Below are 19731 nucleotides of genomic sequence, written 5' to 3'. Positions count from 1 at the left end.
GGATAATCCTCAAATTATGTTTGGATCAAAGATCAATCATGACGATATTTGTATAATTGATAGTGGAACAACTCATGCCATATTCAAAGATTAGAAATACTTTTCATATTTGCATAGGAAAAAAGGAAATATTTTTACAATTTCTAGTAATATAAGTTTGATTAAATGCTCCAGAAGGGACACTATATTTCTGTCTAAGGGAACAAAACTTATTATAAACAATACATTGGTCTTTTCCAAGTCCCGAAGACATTTGTTGAGTTTTGTAGATATCCGCTGGAATGGTTATCATGTTGAAACGATGGATGAAATGAATGTGGAATATAGTTGTATTACAAAGAATGTTTCTGGACAAATACATTGTAGAAAAGCCACCAACTTTATCTTTTGGCTAATACTATTCAAAGATTAGTACAGTTGAAGCACACTCTATCGTATACTAGAAGTTTACTTATTCAAATACTTTTCTGCTTTGGCATGGTCGCTTGGGCCGCCCTGGATCAATAATGATAGGATGAATTATTGAAAATTTGAGTGGGCGTCCATTAAAGAACTTGAAAATTCTAACAAATGATGAATTTTCTTGTGATGCTTGTTATCAAGGCAAAATGATCACTAGACCATTGAAAGTTGGCATAACGTCCCGATCGGTCATTTTGTGTAACTGCGCCCCGTTACCCCCGTTTGATGCTTCACACATGCATATTTATGATTTTATAACTTGCGGGACTGGTTAGTTTCTTTGAGAAGCTTTCGGGTTGATTTGTACCCTTTGATTCTTGACTTAGAAGCTTGAATTAAAAATGTTGACCAAACTTTGAATTTTATGAAAATGATCTCGGAACGATGTTTTGATGGCTCCGATAGCTTCGTATCATGATTTCAGACTTGGGCGTATGCCCAGAATTGTTTTCGAAAGTCCGTAGGCTGAGTTGTGTTGCTTTGCCGAAATTTGGCAATTTGAAGTTGAAAAATTTGACGGTAGGTTGACTTTTAGCTATCGATCTCGGAATTTGATTTTGAGACTTGAAATAGGTCCGTAATTCTATTTAGAACTTGCTGTGAACCAAAGTAAAAATTTGTGAAACTTTGTCAAGTTTTTGAAAAATAAGAGATTGAGTTTTGAGAGTCGATTTGGACAGGTATTTTGAAACTAATCACATATATAAATTCGTGGGGCCATGGGTAGTCAAAATCTACAATTAAACCCGGGGTTTGACCGGGCAGACCCCGGGTTAACTTTTGAAAAAAGTGTATGTCACGACCCGAAATTCTCACCCTCGGGACCGTGATAGCGCCTAACGTTTCACTTGCTAGGCAAGCCAACGTTAGAAGTAGTTATTAACCATTTGTAATAATTCAAATCAAATGAAAACCAATAAGCTAAATAAACTGAAATAAACTAGATAAATCTGATACACGGCGATATCCAGATACAAATCCCAGAACTGGTGTCACGAATACACGAGCGTCTAGATGTCACAACCCAAAATCCAACTAGTCATAATGGCACCTAACTCAACCCGCTAGGTAAGCCAATTAACAATAAACCACAATATAATGATAATGATAAGAGTCAAAAATAAAATAACTGAATATTATACAACTCCCCAAGGACTAGTAGTACAAATCATGAGCTTCTAAGACTTAGAGTTTACAAGACTGATATGAAATAAATATATCATCTATTCGAAACGTACATAAACAGATTTATAAATCTAAAGCTACCAAGAACAAGAGGCAGCTATAACCGAAACGCATGTACATCTTAAATGCCAGCTCCCGCCATACACAACAACATCAACTCCAAAATCTGCACGCAAGGTGCAGAAGTATAGTATGAGTACAACCGACTCCATGTACTCAATAAGTAACAAACCTAACCTTAGGTTGAAAGAATTGACGAGCTTGGACAACGGTCAGAGTCCAACACCAATAGCCAAGAACGACTCGAAATAATATGATAAAGTAGTACAAGCAATAACTCAAAGATATTATGCTCAACTCATTCACAGTAATGGAAAATAGGCATGCTATTCAGGTATAACACAAAAAAATCCAAATCTTTCACCGAAATCACCAAAATAAGTAAATTAGAAAACTATGATTTTTCCCAAAAACTTTCAACAACAGATAAGATGTTTCAGTATCTGATAGCATGAGGAAGGTACATCTCTTTGCCTACATGTCAATGTGCATATGAAGTCATGAATGTCACAATACCATACAGCATGAGGAAATGCATCTCTATGCCTACAAGCCAAGTATGCATGTCAACTGTAATGCAACACAGTGATAAAGCCATATACTTATACTCTCGGAGTAGTCAACATCACTCAACACGCTCAATCACTCAACACTCTAAATCACTCAGTACTATCAATCACTCGGCACTCGCACTCATCAATACCTGCGCTCACTGCTAGTATGTCAGACTCTGGAGGGGTGGATCCCGCCCAAGCGCTAATATAAGCCAACATCGCATGCTGCAGCGCGCAGCCCGATCCCATCATGAATCAATAAAGCCTACTGCTACGTGCATCCCGATCTCATAATCGTCACTCGCAATCAGGTCCTCAGCCTCACTCAGTCATCATCCTCTCCAGTCTCTGGGGCTTACAAATCTCATGCCAATCAGCCCAAACAATGATAATATGGTGTGACAACAAATGATATCCGAGACTGAGATATGATATGCAAATGAATGAATATGACTGAGTATGTAATTGCAATTTAAGCAAATAACTGAACAACAAAAATGGCCTCAGTGGGTCCCAATAGAATAAACAATGGCCTAAACATGGTTTCTAATGTGGATCACAACTCAATTACTTTAGCACGTAGAAATTTCATGGATAGTTACACAGTAATATAGAGTTAACCAAGTCATAATTCATACGGTACATGCCCACACGCCCGTCACCTAGCATGTGCATCACCTCAACATCAACACATAACATTTATGTTCAGGGATTCATGCCCCCAGCACCAAGTTTAGAAGTGTTACTTACCTCGAACAAGCCGAATCCACTACCATGCAAGCCAAACAATAATGTTATGACCTCTCCGCGGCACATACCCCGACACCAACACACTTATTCACAAAGAACACCAGGTCCCCTTCCTTAACTCGAAAACACAACTAAAGTGAACATCTCCACAACTAAACCATCCCACTAACTCAACCTCGTAGAACCAGAACCATCACACGTAACAACTTCTCATACCTGTAGAAAACCCAAACCATAAGCCAGTCCAAACCACCCAGAAATCACGTCAAAACCTACTGTATTTAACTAGAAGAAAGTCCACCCCATTCTCATGACTTACAATAGCAACCAAACAATAATGATAGACACGGGCTATCATAGTGAAATTCTCAACTGGCATGAACACATGAACAGAGTACAAGAATCCAAAAACACAACCATATCTGAAGCAAGGTAGGATGAATCTTACCAATAAATGTGATCGAATCGAAGTAACACAAAGGCATCTCTATACTCAACGGAAACCATACCTGTAAGGACATCATCTGGTGCATCAGGCTCTGCCCAACTAGAAAGAGTGTAACAAGAGGCTTGTCCTCCTCCTCTAGGGCGACCACTATCCGCTTGACCTCCACCCCTATCTGGCGGTGCAAGTATAGTAGTAACTTGAGTAGAACTCATAGACTGAATACCCTATTGTGACACATCTTTTCCATGGCTGGGCAATCTCTTACTATGTGGCTGGTATCTCTACACCCAAAGCCACCTCTCCGCTGACGTGGCTGTAGAAGCAGTCCGATACGGGTACTCTGAGACCCATGGATATCTGAAACACCACGTGAAGCCTAAAGTGCAAACTGAACTGGTTGACCCATAAAACCTCTATCATGGCATATCGTGCCTCCAAAATAGGGATCACTAGATCCTCCTGGTCCATGAGGCCTCTTAGCCTCCCTACCCTCTCTCTTCTGGCCCCGTATACCCTCTAATCGGTGAGCAATCTCTACCACCTACTAAAATAGAACATCCGTCTTCAACTCCCAAGCCATGCTGAATAGGATACCATAACTAATCCCCTCAATGAACCTGCTAACTCGCTCTCTAACTTGGAAACCAAAGCAGGTGCATTCCTGGACAAATCACTGAATCTAACAGCATACTCTGACACTAACAAAGTACCTAGGCGTAGCTGCTCAAACTCCGCGCGCCATGCATCCTAAAGGGTCTGGGGAACAAACTCTCTCAAGAACATCTCTAAAAACTGAGTCCATGAAAATGAAGATGCATTGGCTGGGCTACCCTCCTCGTAAATCCGCCACTACTGATACGCTGATCCTGAGAGCTGGAATGTAGTAAAAGCAACCCCTCTCATCTCCACAATACCCATGGTACGGAGAATACAGTGGCACTCCTCTAGAAAGTCATGTGCATCCTCTGAAGCCAAACTACTGAAAGTAGGAGGATGATACTTCTAGAATCATTCAAGTCTTAACTGCTCCTCCTTAGATGCCCCTGGCCTGACCTCAAGTTGAACTGGAATAACAAGTTGTGCTGACATGACACCTGGAACCTGACCAATGTGTACTCACTGCTCTGGAGTACGGGCGGCGGGAGTCTGAGCTCCTCCCCTGGTCTGTGAAGTAGATGGTGCAACCAGAATCAATCCCACCTGATCCAATGTACCAAAATGCTCAGTAACTGCGTTAAAGTCTCCTGAAGTCCCGAGGTAACAACAGGAGCCTCCAGTGCCTGTCCCCCAATCGGAGCTACTGGCAGATCCTCAATTGCTACTCTGGCTGTAGCACGTGCTCCTCCTCAGCCTCTGCCTCTGGCTCTGCCCCGGCCCCTAGCAACATCGGCTCTGGGTAGTGTCATCAGTAACTACAACTCGTGTTCTCACAATCTGTGAGAGAATAGAATGACAAAGGCTTAAACACCAAAATCAATAAACTTGTACGATAGGAATGAAAGAAGTGAAATTTCCTAATAGTTTTGTAGCCTCTCGAAGATAAGTATAGACGTCTCCGTACCAATCCGCCGATCCGCAAGACTCTACTAAACTCACTTATGACTCGTAGAACCTATAAATCTAGAGCTCTACTACCAACTTATCACGACACCAATTTCTCTCCGTAGGAAGTCATGATGGAACCTAGTCTCTAAGACTAGGTAAGCCTAACACTTACTGAATTAAATCACGCAATTTAACCAGACAACTATTAAACATGAACCAGAATCTTCTATAATAAGCGGACAACCTCGAGTACAATACAATATCCCAAAACTGGTAGTACAAGCCATAAGCTCTACTGTGTTCACTAGATATTCTCTAAGTACAACAGTTCCAGAATAGAAATAAACAGTGCAACATATATGCATGTACAACTCACGTGCTAAGGGAGTGACAATATCTCATATCCGCACGGATAACACGTGCCAGCAATAATAATAACTCATAGCCACACGGACATCTCATGTGCTTACAACAACAATAACTCATAACTGCACGGAGAACTAACATGCCAATAGTACAACTCTCACACAGAGGGCAAGTAAACAAGAATACATATAAATGATTAATAAATTTTAGGATTCATTTTCTTAAACCGATATCAGCAATTAGTTACGAGTATGTTTCTGCAAGTGTTCTATCACAACTCGAGTCAACAAGTAAGAGTAGAGATAACGAATGGCACATAGGAAAAAATACAACGAAACATAAAATGCATAACTCACACAAGGTAGGCACACCATTGCACCAATATCATCAACAACAATGCCCCTAGGCCATCACAAATCATCCTCAACATAGCCCCATTTGTCTTGCCACGTGTGCAACAATAAAGTAAATGCCCGCCTTGTCTCGCCGCATGCACATAATAATATTCTCACCTTGTGTCACCATATGTGCAAACCCATATATATATATATATATATATATATATATATATATATAGCTCGCCTTGTAACGTCGCATGTGCAATGTCAATAATAACAATAGCATGGACAACTCACGTGCGAACACCCCGACAATCCTCTCAACAATATCACGTGTGCCAAAAACATAACAACACGATATAACGACTCACACCACATGTGCCCATATGCCATAGACATTACTCAAAACTATTTGAATACCACAACTACACATAGCTCCCAGCTCAATAACACTAAGTACAACAACAACAATAACACGAGATTACGACAAGTAAATCAACACAAGAATTACGAAACATAAAGAAACGGAAGAACGAGCTCACAACAAAAGATATAACAAGTAATAATGGTTTCAATCAAGAATAACTGAACAATGGGATAGATAATGTGTAACAATGATATCCAATAAGAGTAATTCAACAATTGATGGGATAACATGTAACAACGTTTCCAAATGAGTACAACTCGACGATAAGAGAGCTAACATGTAACAATGATTCTAAATAGGTACAACTCAACAATAACGGAGATAACATTTAACAATAATTCCAAATAGGTTCAACTCAATCGATAAGAGAGATAACATGTAACAATGATTCCACTTAAGGAAAAGTCAACAATGGAGGGGATAACAATAACTTCAATTAAGGTTAAGCAATTACGGAAGAGATAACATGCCAATAAAAGAGACACTAATTTTAATTAAGGCATATAAGAGTATATTTGGCAATAAAGGTAGAACATGAATCAATCAACTTCAAATAAGACACGTAAAGGTAAATTTAGCAATGGAGGATTAAACATAACAAAACAACTTCATTTTTAATGTACATAGGAACCTAAGAGTCTAAACCGGTCAAATTTCCACATATAAGCCGTGTACACACTCGTCACCTCGTGTACACGTCTTTCACGTAGTTTACATAGTACAAATAAACCAATCCCTACGGGGTAGTTTCCCCACACAATATTAGGCAAGATCCTCACCTCAAACGCCCTCAATCAACACCCTAAAATAGTTTTTCCTTTACAATTTACCTTTGTTAGGCTCAAATCTAACCATAATTGACTAAATTACATCAAATAATGCAAGAGAAATAATTTCAATAATTAAAGCTATGATATTTACACAATTGCTCAAAAACAACAAAAGTCAACCCGGGCTAGCTCAGTCAAAACCTAGGTCCATTGATAAATTCCGACTACCCATGACCCCACGAGTTCATATATGTGATTAGTTTCAAAATTCGAGTCCAAATCGACTCTCAAAACTCAAATTCTTATATTTAAAAAATTTGACAAAGTTTCACAAATATTCATTTTGATTCACATGATTTTGATGTTAAAATCTAAGATATATTGATGGAATATGGTTAGAAATAGATTAGAATCACTTACCCAAAGTTTGTAGATGAAAATCACACTTCAAAATTGCCTCCTCCAAAGTTTAGGGTTCCAAAATATGAAAATGAGACCAAAATTTCGTCCGTTAGCTTTTTGTCCAGACGCAGGGGTCGCAATTGTTGCGAACCCCGCAAATACGAAGAAACCATCGGAAATGCGAAGTCCCTCACACCCCTGCTGCCATCGCAAATACGATGATTTGTTCGCATATGCGAACATGGACTACTTCGCAAATGCGAACCAGCTGCCCCCAAGCTCCCCATCGCAAATGCGAACCTAGCAGACTTGGCCTTACATCGCAATTGCGATCCAAAACTTGCCAATGCGAGACCCGAGGCACCTGTGCAAAAGCCAGCAGACTTTAACTCTATCAACACTCCACTATGCATCTGAAACTCATACGAGCCCTCGGGGCTCCAAACAAATACCAATACAAGTCTAAAAACATAATACGAACTCCCTCGTGTGATTATGTCATCAAAATAACATCTAAAATCACAAATCGGGCGTCAAAACACACTAATTTAACAAGAATCTCAAGAACTTCTAACAACACAATCGCGCATCTGATTCCTATCAAATCAACTCGGAATGACGCCAAACTTTTGCGGACAAGTTCCAAATGAGTAAAACGGACTTATTCCAAGTTGCGAAGCATAAATCCAAACACGATAACTATGAAGTCAACCCATAGTCGAACATATAAAAATTTAAAGCCTTAAAATTGCCAACTTTCGGTAAAACAACATAAATCAACCTACGGACCTCCGAATACGATTCCGGGCATACGCCTAAGTCCAAAATTACGATACAAACTTATCGTAGCCATCAAAATACCGTTTCGGGGTCGTTTTTACAAAAGTCAAATCTCGGTCAACATTTTTAACTTAAGCTTCTAAAGTGAGAATCACTCATCCGAATTCATTCTGAAACATTCAAAAATCAAATCCGACCATGCACACAAGTCATAGCGTACAATATGAAGTCATTAAGTACCCTGAACCACTGAAAGGATCACTAAAGCTCAAAATGATCGGTCGGGTCATTACAGTCGTACGCTTCGGCAGGTGCTATAAAATAGCATTATGGATCGGGCCGAACGGCCCTGACCCTCGACAATGTATATGATTATTATGGATCAAGCCATACAACCTCGGTATAACTTGTGCGTAATATCGCTAGAAGTCTGAATATACTTGATATTTCCTTCATGACTTCAGGATTGATATTTACTTGATGGTTCTTATTTGTTGAAATGGCAGGTAATATTTGGGGACTTTAATTTGATTTTTTTAAAATAATCACGCTATTTATTGTTTCATATTCCATTACTAATGTTGTATTTCGTGCCTATTTATAATTCTTGCACTTTATTTATTGACCACTAATAAGTGTCGATATCGATCACTCGTCACTGCTTCTTCGAGGTTAGACTAGATACTTAAAGGGTAGGCATTGATATGCGTACTGACACTACACTTCTGCATTAATTGTGCATGTTCTAAGGCATGTACATCTGGTGGCCATTAGGTCACCCATCCCCATTATCCGGAGACCTAGTGGCGAGTTGTTTCCCATGCTCCGATCTGCAGCACCTGGAGTCTCCTCCTTGTTGTATTTGCTATTTCTGTTTATTTTATTTTAGACAGTAGATATAGAAGCTTTTTATATTCTACTAGATTGCTCGTGCACTTGTGACACCGGGTTTTAGAAATTACTAGTAGATGTTTATAGTTTTGTCTAATGTTGTTGCCATTTCATTTTTATGTCTTATGTATGCATTATATCACCATGATCTTTTATACTTACTTACTTTATTAATTAAAAATTCATGATTTCAAAAGCAATAAAATAAGTAATTAATTTGAAAGTTCACCATTAGCTTGTCTAACTGCGACATTGGGCACCATCACGGCCTATAGTGGGTTTGGGATCGCGACAAAAATTCCTGAAGGATTTCAAATGCTTGAAGCATATTCAAAATCTTGGGAAATATATTCGATCAGATTACAAAGATCTTTGTACGGTTTAAAGCAATCTGGGTGCATGTGGTATAATCACTTGAGTGAATATTTGCTGAAAGAAGGTTACATAAATGATGTTATTTGTCCATATAATTTTTATAAAGAAAATGACATCAGAATTTGTTATACTTCCTGTTTATGTTGATGCCATAAATCTTGTTGGAACTTCAGAATAGCTCCAAAAGGCAATTAAATATCTTAAAAAAGAATTTCAGATGAAAGATCTTGAAAAGACAAACTTTGTCTTTATCTGCAAATTGAACATTTAGCATATGGGATCTTTATCCATCAACATGCCTATACAGAAAGGGTCTTAAAACGCTTTTACATTGACAAAGCGCATCCACTGAGCACACCAATGGTTGTTCGATCACTTGAAGTGAATAAGGATCCGTTTCGACCTTTAGAAGAGGATGAGGAACTCCTTGATCCTGAAATACCCTATCTCAGTACAATTGGTGTACTTATGTATCTTGCTAATGTTGCTCGGCCCGGCATATCATTTTTTGTTAATTTACTGGCAAGATATAACTCTTCTCCTACACGGAGATATTGGAACGGGATTAAGCATATATTGCGATATTTAACGGAGACTATTGATATGGGTTTGTTTTATGCTAACAAATGTGGTACAGATCTTGTTGGTTATGTAGATGCAAGGTATTTATCTCATTCCCACAAAGCTCGATCTCAAACTGGGTACGTGTTTACATGTGATGGTACTATCATATCATGGCGCTCCATAAAATAATCTGTTGTTCCGACTTCTTCAAATCATGTTGAGATAATAGTTTTTCATGAAGCAAGTAAGGAATGCATATGGTTGTGATCAGTGATTCATTTCATTCTAGAAAAATATTGTTTGGAGTGTGATAAAAGATCCACAATTTTATACAAAGCAATGTTGCATGCATAGTCCAATTAAAGGGAGAATTCATAAAAGGAGATAGAACGTGTGACGACCCGGCCCGTCGTCACGTGAGTTACCGCCCCGTTTCCCCCATATTATGTCCCTCCATGATTTAATATGAGTATTTGAGTTGATCGGGTAGAATTGGATTGGTTCTAGTTGGAAATATGGCACTTAGCCTTTTTGAAGGAAGCTTGCTTTGGAAAAAAGTCAACCGGAAGTTGACTATGTAGTTAGAGGGATCAGATGTGAGTTCTAGTGGTTCGGGTAGCTTCGGGGGATGATTTGTGACTTAGGAGTGAAGTCGGAATTTTAATTTGGAGGTCAGGTGTAGAATTAGGCTTGAATTGGCTAAGGTTGGATTTTGGCGAATTCCGGATGGTAGGTGAGATTTTAATCCGAGGGTCGGAATGGAATTCCGAGAGTTGCAGTAGCTCCGTTAGGTGAATTTGGATATGCATTCAAAGTTTCAGATCATTCGGAGGTGTTTAATCGGGTTTTAGATCAAATGCAAGTTTTGGAAGTTTTAGTTTAACTTAGGCTTGAATCCGTGGTAATTCAATGATTTTGATGTTAACGATAGTGTTTTGATGATTGGAACAAGTTTGAATAAGGTCTTGGGGTGTGTTGGTGCTATTGGTTGAGGTCCCGGGGGCCTCGGAGTGATTTCGGGTGGTTAAACGGAGAATCTTGATGTTTGTTGCAGGTCTGGTGCACCTGGCTTCTGGTATTTCCGCATCTGCGGAAAAGGAGCCGCAGAAGCGGTTCCGCAGATGCAGCTAAGAGATTGCATAAGCGGTCCATGAGGGACCGGGGTAATTCCGCAAAAGCGGACGGGGTATCGCTTCAGCGGGTCAGCATAGGCGAAAATGAGGCCGCAGAAGCGGAATGGTGAGATCCGCAGAAGCGGATGGTTGGGCGCAAAAGCGGAAGGCCAAGGATTTAATGAAAAACTGCATAAGCGGTCATATGGCCGCAGAAGCGGTCCCGCATAAGCGGTTACGGGACCGCAGAAGCGAAAATTGCTGAAGGGTTTTAATGAATCAGTGTTCGCGAATTTCAGAAGATAAGAAAACATTTTTACTCCGCCAAGAGAGCTTTTTGAGCAATTTGAAGAGGGTTTTCAAAGGGTATTGATTTGAAGTAAGTCTCTTGACTAGAAAACACCATTTTATGGAAGGATCAACACTCAAATTCATGAAAGTGGGTAGAAATTGTGAAGGACTAGGGCTTGGTTTTTTGAAAAACGAATTTTTAGGATTTGAAAGGCCATTGGAGCTCCGTTTTCGGTAAACTTTATATGTACGGACTCGTGGCGAGACGAGGAATCCGTTGGTGTAATTTTCGGAATTTTTCGAGAAGTGGGCCCGGGGCTCGGGTTTTACCAACTTCGTGAATTTTAGTACTTTTCGAGTATTTTTGATTGGGTTATGTTTCTTTAACCCATATTTATGTATTCGCTGTGATTTTAACTAGATTCGACGCGCGAGGAGGTCGATACAAAGGGAAAAGGCATTGCGGACCAGTCTACGGCCGGTTAGAGGTAAGTAGTTGGTGTATATGATGGCCTGAGGGTTTGAAACCCCGGCTTATCACATTGTGACGCTATTGTCGGGCGTGACTCGCACCCCATGGCAGGTGCGAGATTGTTTATGACTGGGGATTGTGACTTGGTCCATCCCGAACAAGAATGTTTCTATATTGGCGACTGATACGCACCCTGTATTGAATATATCTGGGCTTATTGCCGTGTTTGGGGCCTTGTGCCGATCTGTAGCATCCTTAGAGGATGAATGTCATTGTGATAGCATGCTTTGTATAATCATTGATCTCAGTCCTGTATTTAATCACTGTTATGAAATGCTAAGTCACTTTTCCTGAAGTTAAATATCTAAAGTATATTCTTAAATAAATTGAAAATTGGGAAATTAATTGAATCTGTTACGTGACTCATATGCATATTGTGGACTGAGTATGGATCGGGCTGCACGCCGCAGCGAATGGTATGATTATATTGCGCTTGGGCTGAAGGAGCCCCTCCGGAGTCTGTACACACCCCCACTGAGCGCCGTCGACGTTAAATGGATCGGGCTACGCGTCGTAGCGGTCATGTGCATTGCATTGCATCCTTACATTATACTTGACTGGTATATTTGAAGTTGTTTTGCTGTTGGTTCGTAGTTAGGTGTTGGACTGTTAGTTTTAGCTTTACTTTGTGGCATTTCGTGGATTTCTTATCTTCGGACATTTTATATGCTTATTACTCACTGAGTTGGTAGTACTCACCCCTACTCCCTGCACCTTGTGTGCAGATTCAAGTACTTCGGGAGCTTAGTTGAGCTAGCCGCTGGTTTCCAGAGTTCCAGGAGTGGTCGAGGTAGCTGCTATGACATCCGCAGGACCCGACTCCTCCCTTATCCCTTTATTATTTCCGTACTTTAGAACTTACTTATTTTGAGGATTCTTGACTCTGTATTAGTTAGAGGCTCTAGACTCATGACCCCAGGTCTTTGGGAGTTACAGTTTATGTCAGTATTTCGTATTGTTTTAATTGAGTATTTCAACTATGAGTATTAATATTTGATTTTAAGTATCTGATTAATTGGTTTTGAGCTTTGTGCTCGGGTTGAGAGAGTAAATGGTCGGGCTTGCCTAGCATTAGTGTTGGGCGCCATCACGACCGGGTTTGGGGTCGTGACAGTTACTTGAGCNCTCTTTTAAGAGGCTTAAGTTGAAAAGTCAACCGGATGTTGACTTGTGAGTTGAAGGCTCGGAATTGAATTCCGATGATCGGTTAGCTCCGGGTGATGATTTAAGGCTTAAGAGCGCAATCGGGAGTAATTTTGGAGGTCCGGTGAAGAGTTAGCCTATTTTGGCGAAGGTAGTATTTTGGCGATTTCCGGTTGATAGGTGAAATTTTGATCCGGGAGTCGGAATGGAATTCCGAGAGTTGCTGTAGCTTTGTTATGTCATTTTGGACTTGTGTGCAAAATTTGAAGTCAATCGGACGTGATTTGATAGGTTTCGGCATCGGAAATAAAAGTTGGAAGTTCTAAAGTTCATAAAGCTTGGATTGGAGGCTGATTCATGATTTTAGCGTTGTTTGATGTGATTTGAGGCCTCGAGCAAGTACGTAATATATTATGGGACTTGATAGTATACTTTGTTGGGATCCCATGAGGCTCGGATAAATTTTGGAATAGTTTTTGAAAGATTTTTGCCGTTTTGAGCATAAATGTAATGATCTAAAGGTTCATTTTTAGTTCTAGAAATCCAAATTTGATTCCGGGACTTCCGAAATTTTGATAATGAATTATAGGACTGATCTGGAAATTTTGGTCTAATTTCATCAAGTCGCGATTGGGTTTTTGACGCGAAACATGAGTAATTGTTTAACTAGCGAAATGGATATCGCATTGGGCAAATGAGCTCCGAATTGAGTTTCGATTGAAGGGTTGTGTTTGTATTATTATTTGTGACTCATAGGAACAAGAATCGTCTAATTCCGAGTTCGTACGAAGGAGTTAGAGCCTTTTTAGTGAAATTAAAGAGTGCTGGTGCATCAGGTCTGGTGTGGCACTTTTAGCGACCAGATTAGCACCTTTAGCGACCAGATTTGGGTCTTTAGCGACCAGATTTGCTTATTAAAAGCTGCTGCATTTCTGCTCGTTTTTTTTTACCTATTTTCTTGCGCGATAACACGGCTTGGGGCGATTTTGAGCAAGAAATCATGGGAAATCTTGAGTTAAGTCACTTGTGATTATTTCTACTCCATAATATTGAATTATCATCGAATACTGACTAGATTACATGTTTTTGAGGTGTAAATTGGGGATTTTGGACCTAGGGATTTGAAAATAAGATTTGAAGATTTGAGAGGTCATTTGAGTTCCTATTTTGGTAAACTTTATATGTACGGACTCGTGGCGAGACGAGGAATCCGTTGGTGTGATTTTCGGAATTTTTCGAGAAGTGGGCCCGGGGCTCGGGTTTTACCAACTTCGTGAATTTTAGTACTTTTCGAGTATTTTTGATTGGGTTATGTTACCCATATTTATGTATTCGCTGTGATTTTAACTAGATTCGACGCGCGAGGAGGTCGATACAAAGGGAAAAGGCATTGCGGACCAGTCTACGGCCGGTTAGAGGTGAGTAGTTGGTGTATATGATGGCCTGAGGGTTTGAAACCCCGGCTTATCACATTGTGACGCTATTGTAGGGCGTGACTCGCACCCCATGGCAGGTGCGGGATTAGTTATGACTGGGGATTGAGACTTAGTCCATCCCGAACAAGAATGTTTCTATATTGGCGACTGATACGCACCCTGTATTGAATATATCTGGGCTTATTGCCGTGTTTGGGGCCTTGTGCCGATCTGTAGCATCCTTAGAGGATGAATGTCATTGTGATAGCATGCTTTGTATAATCATTGATCTCAGTCCTGTGTTTAATCACTGTTATGAAATGCTAAGTCACTTTTCCTGAAGTTAAATATCTAAAGTATATTCTCCTTAATAAATTGGAAATTGGGAAATTAATTGAATCTGTTACGTGACTCATATGCATATTGTGGACTGAGTATGGATCGGGCTGCACGCCGCAGCGAATGGTATGATTATATTGCGCTTGGGCTGAAGGAGCCCCTCCGGAGTCTGTACACACCCCCACTGAGCGCCGTCGACGTTAAATGGATCGGGCTACGCGTCGTAGCGGTCATGTGCATTGCATTGCATCCTTACATTATACTTGACTGGTATATTTGAAGTTGTTTTGCTGTTGGTTCGTAGTTAGGTGCTGGACTGTTAGTTTTAGCTTTACTTTGTGGCATTTCGTGGATTTCTTATCTTCGGACATTTTATATGCTTATTACTCACTGAGTTGGTAGTACTCACCCCTACTCCCTGCACCTTGTGTGCAGATTCAAGTACTTCGGGAGCTTAGTTGAGCTAGCCGCTGGTTTCCAGAGTTCCAGGAGTGGTCGAGGTAGCTGCTATGACATCCGCAGGACCCGACTCCTCCCTTATCCCTTTATTATTTTCGTACTTTAGAACTTACTTATTTTGAGGATTCTTGACTCTGTATTAGTTAGAGGCTCTAGACTCATGACCCCAGGTCTTTGGGAGTTACAGTTTATGTCAGTATTTCGTATTGTTTTAATTGAATATTTCAACTAGGAGTATTAATATTTGATTTTAAGTATCTAATTAATTGATTTTGAGCTTTGTGCTCGAGTTGAGAGAGTAAATGGTCGGGCTTGCTTGGCATTAGTGTTGGGCGCCATCACGACCGGGTTTGGGGCCGTGACAGAACGAAACACATTTCACCAAAGTTATTCTTCACACATGATCTCCAGAAGAATGGTAATATCGATGTGTAGCAAATCCGTTCAAGTATCCAGCAAATTTATTCACTAAATCTTTGCCAACTTCAACTTTTGAGAAGATGATATACAAGATTATGCGAAGACTCAAATAGTTGAAACAAGGTTTTCATCGGGGGAGTAAAATATGCGTTGTACTTTTTTTTCTTGCTAAGGTATTTTCCATATGGTTTTTCTTGTAAGGCTTTTAATGAGGCAGCTAGCAATGAGTATTACTAAATATGTGCACTTTTTTTCCTTCACTATGACTTTTTTCCACGGGATTTTTTCTAGTAAGGTTTTAACGAGGCACATTATCTTTTAATGAACATTAAAAGCGGAGTGTTATAAAAATATTATACTGTGAACGTCCATTTGTTACTCCGATGTAGATAATCTTCATGAAGAAAATTATCCATTTAATACTCTATTGAAGTTTATCTACAAGCAGCTGATGCAGGCAGGTTGCAAGCAATTCAATGAAAGACCTTGCATCAGTTTCTTATTAAACAGGCAGGTTGCGAGCAACTCATGTAGAGAACTTACAAGTAGCTCCAGAAAAGCTTCGCAACTGCTTTCTTTCTTCTATAAATAGAAGAGATCTCAATTCATCATGTACATCAGTTTTATATTAGTCTCTCTCTATACTTGTTTTTGTTTAATTTACTTTATAGTCTATATATTATAACAAAAATAATGCGAGCAAATATAATTTTGCAGTAAAGCATTTCTACTTTCGAAACTTTTACTTAAAAATTACCTCACCGCAACTATTGCTGCTAGTGATTTACAATAGAAACTAACTATACTATATTAAAAACTTATTTACTGTATTATAGAAGTTTTAACTTAATTACAATTTCATATATTATTTTACAATTATATATAAATTAGTATTAAATGAGTATCTTTGATCGTACCATTCTAATTTAGTAAATCCCTTTTACTGAATCCTATCCTCATTGACTGATTCCCTTTCCGGTGACTTCTGAAGCTTCTTTTAACTGACTTGGAAGAGAAAAAGAGGTTTCTCTTCTTCTCCCACAAGCTTCTATCTCTGCCACCTTCCATTGGAGCATTAAGCTCCATATCCATCTCATTTTTTTAGTACTTTGGAAGGACACTCTAATCTCTTCTTCATCTCCCCCTTCATTGTTGATGCCATTGTCATTGGAGCTTCTTGCTCACTATTACTTGTTATCGGATCTTTTCAGACCGTGGTCCTTCTGAGGCGAGGACATGAAGACTTGATGATGACCATTCGGCCATTAGAAGCCAATGTTGGATCTCCACATGCGATGTGTAGACATAATTTTTTTTAGTGGTTGCGGTTGATAGCGTCATACATGTATTTAAGTTGTATTCTATTGTAGTTCTACTATTTGTGTATAATATATATATATATATATATATATATATATATATATATATATATATATAAAAGTTGTTTATTGTTTAAATGGTTATATAAAATTGATATTGATGTTATAAATACTCTCTTTTACATAAAGTTATATATATATATCAAAATTGTATTAAGTTGTACGAAAATTATATTTAAGTTATATGTTATTGTTTGTATTATTTTGTACTAATATTATATGAAAGTTGTATATAAATTCCGTTACCCAATTTCAATACGTGAATAAATTTCATAATCCTAGGAAAAATGATCCAAAAATTGGGGATGATTTCAAGTCATCACAATTTCTCTACTTTATAATAAGCCTACTGGAATATTCTTTTTCATCCATTAATCTTATGGTTTTGATTCGAGAATTGGCTTCATATGATACAAGTTAAACGTAAGGATTAATTTGGTTTGTTAAAATGGTGTTCAATATTTTTAAACTGCAATGACAAAAAAAGGCATGAGAAAACAAATAAAAATGAAAATTTATTGCATGATGGTAATTGTCTACTAATTAGCGGACCAGTTGGAAGGAGAGGAGAGATGATGTCACGACCCAAAATCTCACATGTCGTGATTGTCCTTATCTCAATACTAGGCAAGCCGATAACCACAATAAATCACAAATTTCATTAAGTTTGAAAACATAATAAGTAAATTTAAGAATAAAATATCACAATTTCTGATACAAAATACGATGTCTTTATAATTCCCAAAAGTCGGTGTCACTGAGTACATGAGCACCTAAATAATAACATAGTCTGACTAATGAAGAACATTGTCTAGAAATATAGAATAATACAATAACTTAAAGGAAAGAGAGTCAAGGTCCGCGGGCGCCAAGTAGCTACCTCGATAGTCTCCAACAGATAAATCTCCAAAATCTAGCAGCCGCCGTATCCGGAAGTACCTGGATCTGCACACAAAGTGCAGAGTGTAGTATGAGTACAACCGACCCAATATACTCAATAAGTAACAAGACTAACCTTTGGGCTGAAAGTAGTGACGAGCTCAGCAGGTACAGTCCATTTATAGAAATATCAGTACAGAAATGTAGGCATGCTTTCAATTCAACAATTAAACTCAATACAAGAAAAATAGATCAAATCTGAACAATATGAGGGACATGACATCTCTATGTCTACACGCCAATGTACATGTCGCATGTGATACAACATAATGAAAGTCTCACGTACTCACACTCTCAGAGTACTCAACACTCAGTTGTGTACAGGGCAAATCCAGCCCAGGGAAGATCTATCCCAAATATAAATATCAATTACGATCACTGTGGGTGTTGCAAACTCCGGAGAAGCTCCTTAACCCCAAGCGCTATAATAAGCCAATCCGGCTTGCTGCGGCGTGCAGCCCGATACCATACCAATAAAGCCTATAAGGCTTGTTGCGGCGTGCAGCTCCGATCTATATAATAATATATATAAAGCCATTATGGCCTGTTGCGGCGTGCAGCCCCGATACATAAATATCCTCACAGTCCTCACAAATTAATGAACATGACTAGGTACGAAATTACATTTTAAAACAATTAATTCAACAGCAATATGACCTCTATGGGCCCCAAAAATATCGACACATAACCTAAGCATGCTTTTTTTTTAAGCTGAGTCTCAGCTCAATTCTTCTAACACATGGAGGATATGTGGATAAAGACATGATTATTTGACTATGCAACTCCACAGAATCAATTAAGTCACAATTTCTATAGTGCACGCTCACACACCCGTCACCTAGCATGTGCGTCACCTCCATACCAATCATATAATGCGAAATTCAGGAATTTATACCCTCAGAACCAAGTTTAGAAGTGTTACTTACCTCAAACCATGCAACTCTTTATTCCAATAAGCCTTTTCCTCGCGATTCGACCTCCAAATATCTTGAATCTAGTCACAAATAATTCAATATACTCAATAAAAATTATAGGAATAAATTCCATACGAAAATGCTAAGTTTCCGAATAAAATTCGAAAAGTCAACCCAAAAGTCAATTGTAGGGCCCACATCTCGGAACCTGACAAAAGTTATAAAATACGAATGCCCATTCAACCACGAGTCCAACCATACCAAATTTACCAAATTCCGACATCAACTCGACCTCCAAATCCTAATTTCTTATTTCGAAATACCTAGGCCCAAATTCTCGAATTACTCCTCAAAATTACGTAATCTAGTCAGAATATTCGATGATAATTCAACATTATTGACTAGAAATGATCACAAATGACTTACCTCAAGAATTTCTGTGAAATCTTGCTCAGAAATTGCCCCAAACCGTGCTTAAAAGGTCCAAAAATGAGAATCTCGGACCCTTCGAAAAGTGTACTTTCCAGGCCTTTCGTACTCGTGACTCACTTAGCTGCATCTGCGATCTTGCAGGTGCGGACATTTCCTCGCTTCTGCGAAACCACTGAAGGCCACTGCCTTCGCTTCTGCGAGCCACATTCCGCTTTTGCAGACTCGACACTTCGAGAATAAGGCCGCTTCTGCGTAGCCAGCCCTGCCGGGCCTTTCCGCTACTGCGCTGCCTCCTCCGCAACTGCGAACTCGCAGGTGCGAAATTTTTGTCGCATCTGCGACCAATTCCATCGCAGGTGCGATTGCACCAGAACTGGAAAATTTTCAGAATTTCTCCAAGTCTAATTTTGGACCCGTTAACCATCCGGAATCCACCCGA

This window comes from Nicotiana attenuata, chromosome 1 (assembly GCF_001879085.1).
Source record: "Nicotiana attenuata strain UT chromosome 1, NIATTr2, whole genome shotgun sequence".
Taxonomy (NCBI): Eukaryota; Viridiplantae; Streptophyta; class Magnoliopsida; order Solanales; family Solanaceae; genus Nicotiana; species Nicotiana attenuata.
The sequence above is the reverse complement of the archived record's forward strand: the minus strand, read 5'-3'. Positions refer to the sequence as shown.